The sequence below is a fragment of the Pyxicephalus adspersus genome, chromosome 4, assembly GCF_032062135.1.
Source record: "Pyxicephalus adspersus chromosome 4, UCB_Pads_2.0, whole genome shotgun sequence".
NCBI lineage: Eukaryota > Metazoa > Chordata > Amphibia > Anura > Pyxicephalidae > Pyxicephalus > Pyxicephalus adspersus.
Window position 1 is genome coordinate 64107197 of NC_092861.1, and position 6039 is coordinate 64113235.

A 6039-nucleotide genomic window follows, 5' to 3' on the forward strand; every position below is an offset into this window, starting at 1 on the left:
AACATTAAACATACCCTTAATACAATATCAAGTGCATCATTAATAATCAAGGAAAAAAAAGAGAAGAAAAGGTAAAGTTGTAGTAAAATTGCTGTATGCATTTCTACTGAGGAGATTCATCTTCTCTATTTATTCTGATGACCACTGTCACTGAAAGTGATAGAAAATATAAAAGGTAGAGTTCACATGAACCACATGCTGGGTGACAGTGAAGGGAAACGTGCACTGGTGACCATTGTCTAATTATTTACTAGGAAATCTCTGAAGCATGACACATACTGCAAACATTATTCTGTTTGGCTTTGCATATCATTTAATGTTATTGCAAATATGAGATATTTTGCTTTTAATCAATAATGATCCTGCATTTTTAACTCTAAAAATGAAAAAAACCTAAAATCAGTCACAAAAATAGAAAGCATTCCATGCATAGTTCAATCAAATTACCTCCCTGCTGTTTTATTATAAATATCCAATACAGTAATCTCCCTGTTATCAGGTACTCAGGTAACCGGCACTCTCAAGCAACGGGCGCCCCTTTTCTTCCCCTGCGGTCAGCTGTTACTTGTGGTTATACCACTTGTGGCCAGCTGTAGTCTTCAGTATAAAAAAACTGCAACTTTATTATAATATTCTGCTCACCTACATCATAATATTATTAATGATAATCTGCACCTATACTTCATTACCCTATTCTTCTCCCATTATTTGTTATAAAAAATTATATTATTCTGCTCCTGTGCCTATTATATTATATATTTAATGTACAGCGCTGCATATTTTGTTGGCGCTATATAAATCCTGTTTAATATTAATAATAATATAATAATAATAATTGCATGCCCCCATTATTTTGATAACATGTCCCAAAACCTAATTAAAATAATCGATTCCATTGTTTGTTGTTATTATTTGAAAAATGTTTCTCAATAAAAATCTATTAAAACAAAAATAATCTGTTCCTATATTATTATCTATATAATAATAATAATAATAATATTGAATATTTTTATTTGTTTTTTTTTATGCATATATATGCATTTACAAAGCTGTTATAGTAGCTGGTATAGTACAGGGTAAAGAAATGTTTAGGCATACTTTTAGCTCTCAAGCAATCAGAAAATGCATTTATCTAGAATCTATCAATCTCTGTGGGTGCCGGATAATGGGGAGTTTACTATATATTTTACAAAGGTGTTAAAGCATGACTTGTCAATATATATTTATAAATATATAAATATTTAATTGATATCGGAAATATTTATTCAGATGAAATTTGTTTCTTTGGTAAATATATTTGTGTTACTTTTTGTGAACTTTTTTTATAGCAAACAAACAGCAATATATTTTAGGTACATCTTTTTTAAACATCAGTTTAACTGCTTTATAGCTAGAATATTGGTGGTATCATTGTGCTAGAGGTAGTGAAAAAAATACAAATACAAAAAACAAATATATGCAGTTCCTTTTAATATTACAAGCTAAATGGATTAATTGACATGCTTGTTATTTTTTCAGAGCCTGTAGATCACAAAAGAAAGGTAACGCTCCAAGAAGAAATGCCTCAGAAAGTTTAATAAACTAGTAATCATTATAAAAATATATTATATGGTATATATTTTTTAGCATTCTGTATACTATGCCTTCAATAAAGTTTAGTGCTTATAGTTAAAGGTAGTGCTGTATTTTATATGTTTAAATATATATTTGTATAATATATTTGTTTATGTGTAATCATATACAGACTTTTGTCAGATTTGTATAATGAATGTTATGAATTCAAGGGTCATGAAAAAGGCAAAGCTGTTTTTTTGGAAACAGCTTTTTTTCAGAAAAGAAAGATGTCCTCAGGGGATTTCCTAATTCTACTACCCTGTAGTCTCTTGCATTCTCAATTACATAACACAAAAAAAAAAAAAATAAAGGTTTCTTGTAATGTGCAGAGTAGGTGGAAAAAACAGATGTCACTCTAGTTCTAAACTGACCCTTTCTACATTTTTAATTGTCCTTTACTAAACTGTGTTTTAATTGTATTGTAAAAGCAATGAATGTATTCCAAAGCATTAAAAATACTGCCCATGTATTTCTAGGCTAGTTATAGTATATGACCATTTTTAAAGATTTTTTGGATAAGTAACCTTAATGCCAGGATATAGTGGAAACACCCAGTACAGAAATACCTAAATACATTTATATGTTCCTTCGCACTATAAAAAATGTAATCAATCAACTCATTATTAGCATAAATTCAGAAGTTCTTAAATAGACCTGGAGACCTATATTTATATATAATGCATATAGGTGGCTATATTCTAATAGGAAATATTGTAAGTGCTCAAATTTGTAAACCTTCTAATTTTAGGATAAATCTTGACACACATCGTCCTTAGGCTTCCTCAGGGATATTTTTAAAAAAATGTAGTTGTAATGTCAAATATACTAAGTAGTTACTAGACCCTTTAATTGCTTTTCCTATGGTAGAAGTAGGATGTCCGAATGAGAAACAGACAGTATTAGGTTTAGGAAAGAAGGAAGTAGAAAGTACTGATGTTTTCACAAAAATCAATGGCTTTTACCATTGAGTAAAACTGATAATATTGTCATCATAACTGTAATAATGAATAATAGTAATAATATCCTGATAAATGGTTAATAAATTAATGCTGTGTCAATCACTAATGTTCAGCTAAATCTAAATTGCTGTTAAAATCAAGAATGTGCAAAAGAGATGTGATAACTGAAAATAAACACTCTGATAATGTGCTTTGTGTCTTATTTCAAATAGTAATATGACTATGTACCTGATCTTAGCACCTTAACAAATCACCCTTTTTTATTTCCAACAAAGCAATATAATTGGAGGTAAGAAATGACGAAACTAAAAATGGCAACTAAACTAAAAAAAAAAATTATATCCTTACTTCCGCAGAGCCTCTGATCCAGCATGCGCAAAAGGGGCAGCAAAAACCCCTCCTAGGTTGCTTGATCCCAGGAGGTTGTGCTCCCATTCAGTCTTTACCACTGCGGCAGTAAAGACTTAAATGGAGTTGCTTCACCCTTTTTTTTTTTTTTTTTTTGCAGTTAAAAAAAACAGCAATATTTTAACTTTATATAAAAGGGTTGTCTACCCTTGCATTTAAAGTAAAAACTTTGGTGATAGGTCCGCTTTAAAGCAGAACTAAAGTTCCACTTAAAAAAATTACAAGGGCTTTATTGCAGGAAGAGACAGGCAATATCCTTCCTGCAATATGCATTCTAACCTTCTTTATTGCTTTCTCATATGCCAAAATTGCTGAGCTTTGCAGGACCCACAATCTTCTCTGCTATATTACCTCCTAATTTAGAAAACTTGAATAAAGACCTATAAATCTGGCAGCTCCTACTCACTATGATGGCCACCATAATAGCAATTTCTGCCCAATATATCAATCTGGGTATGCCACTTACCCTGCCACACGTTTCTTCCATTCCAGCGTCAGATCTTACACCATGCTTTCTATACTCATGTTTAGGGCACTTTATTAAGACCTATGTCAATTTTTAAAGGATGAAAATTGTTAACTGCCACTTGTCACTGTATTATATTATAGTGCATGTTCCAATTGATGACAGTCCATATATTGTTCTTTATATGTGGAGAACCATATAGAGTATGATCATTATGACGATTTTGGTTATCCTGGTGGATAGTGGTTTTTTATCTCTAAATCTCTAAACTTCCTGGCTCTCACTGGCCCAGTTTCACAATTTTTGGATAACTTTGCCTCTTGGTTACCACACATTCTTTCCCATGACCTGCCCACCCTCATTCTCTGTGACGTTAATGACTTTAACAATGCTGTTTGGCTGGGGAACCATCCTTCCAAACAGCTCTTATTTACCCTCTCCTTTGGACTCACACAGAACATAAACAGCCACACACATATCACTTGACACACTTCATTGGCCTCCATTTCACCTTAGAAACAAATTCAAGCTCCCATGCTTTGCCTTCAAATCCCGCCACAGTTCTTGTCCCACTTACATTTCTGACATGGTAAAAAAAATACTCCCCCAGCTGCTCTTTTCACTCCTCCAATGACCTACTACTAACTTCCTCATCACACGCACAGGTCCAAGACTTTTCCAGAGCTGCCCCAACTCTCTGGAATGGTCTTCCTCATCTTGTTCAAATCACTCCTACTTTCTGCTGATTTAAAAAACCCAATACAATAATTTTTTAAAACTTGCCTACCTGTCTTCCTCTGTCTTTTTAAACCCCTACTACTTCCCAGCACTAAATATCTTCCCTCCTATTGTGTTTTACTTCCCCCACCTCCTAGATCACCTCCTACAGAGCTGCAAAATACATTGGCAGTATAAAAATCCTGTTGATTATTATTATTATTAATAATATTATTAATAATAATAATATTAATAATAATAATACTGTCTATCTATTTGTCTGCAGAGTTGGTTGAAATAAATGTTTCTGCCACCTCTGCAGTGCATGTATTCTGAAGGGACATCCATTGACAGTATTGGTAGTTTGTGAGATAAACATATATCAACATCCATTTTTATTGATAAAATGTGGCTGCTCCACCAATGTACTGAGATTCTCATTGAGATTGATTGATTTACTTTGTTAAGAAAATCAGTATGTAGTAAATATAGTGATAACTTTCTACAATGAGTTGATAAATTGAGATACCTCTATTTGGGTGGTTGTCAACCCTGATATAAGTTCAAGAAAAACAGAAAGAAATAAAAGGGGTTCTTATGGCAAAAAAATGAGTATTGTATTAATATTCAGATCTCACCATACAATACATTGCATATATTATAAACACATGAAACTCATATAGTAGAAAAATGACAAAGCATCAAATGTTTGTTGGCCAAAGTAATTAAAAAAAGTAAATACCCATTGCTAGCTATTTACTGTCTACAGCCAATTACTTTGGCCAACAAACAGTTTATGCTTTGTCATTGTCCTACTACACATACCAATGTGTAAAACAGTACAATTTAAAAAAAAGCACATTAATATCTTATTTTATTTATTTTAAATAGCACAAAATTCTTTTTATACTGAAATTAGAATATGAATCAATGTTTCGCTATTATAAACACTAATCTCTTTTTAGCCTGAGAGTATTTCATCCAACAAAAGGGACACTTAACTTTAAATGGCCTCATGGATTTAACAGCACCTTAGAACAATTTTGCCCACTGTGAACTGCAAGACAATTTGATGTAGGCAGCAAGAAGGTGTAGTAATGGAGTAATGGATAGAAGAGATGTGTTTCTACAGTGACCAGGTAGAGGTGAGACACAATAAGATCATTTCAAATACAAAACGCTGTAAGTGCTGGCATAAAAGAGATATCAGCAGCACATAATATGCTTTCAGAGTGACTCATTTCCCACAATGTCAATAAGATAGCAGTGTACGGGAGTGACATCTCCTAATACGATTCAGTCATCTGTACTTCCTGATTATAGCAGCTTCTCTGTAACGTTTAACCGGTACAAACATTCTGCCTCTGTGAAAATGCTTTATATGAAATGATAGTTCAGTACAATTTGTCTTTTTGCAATTACGGTAATAAAGAAGCAGCTTACAAAATGAAAATGTTGTCATCTGCTAACAAACGGGGAAACACAATGCTTAATGGCACTGTATTTCTTTCATCAGTGTATACTTTTATGTATCTTTGTAAAATGCATTTTATGTCTAATAAAAACACAAAGGTAAATACTTAATGTTGGAAAAAAAACCTTCTGTAGAACCTTTTGTTATGCAAAATGTAAACATGAGCAAGTAGCTCCTTGGGGTCCTATTCTAATGTACCAAATCTGGCATTCACTAAAACAATCCCTGCGGAGAATCTTTCAGGTTCATATATTTCAATGGAAGTAATTGATTCTTCACCAGAGGATGTTTCAGTGAATGTCAGATTCACTTTCTCAAGATTTATCATTGTCTTTCAAATGCCCTAAGTTTAACATAGTCAATCAAATTATGTTATATTATATATGTATATATATATTGTG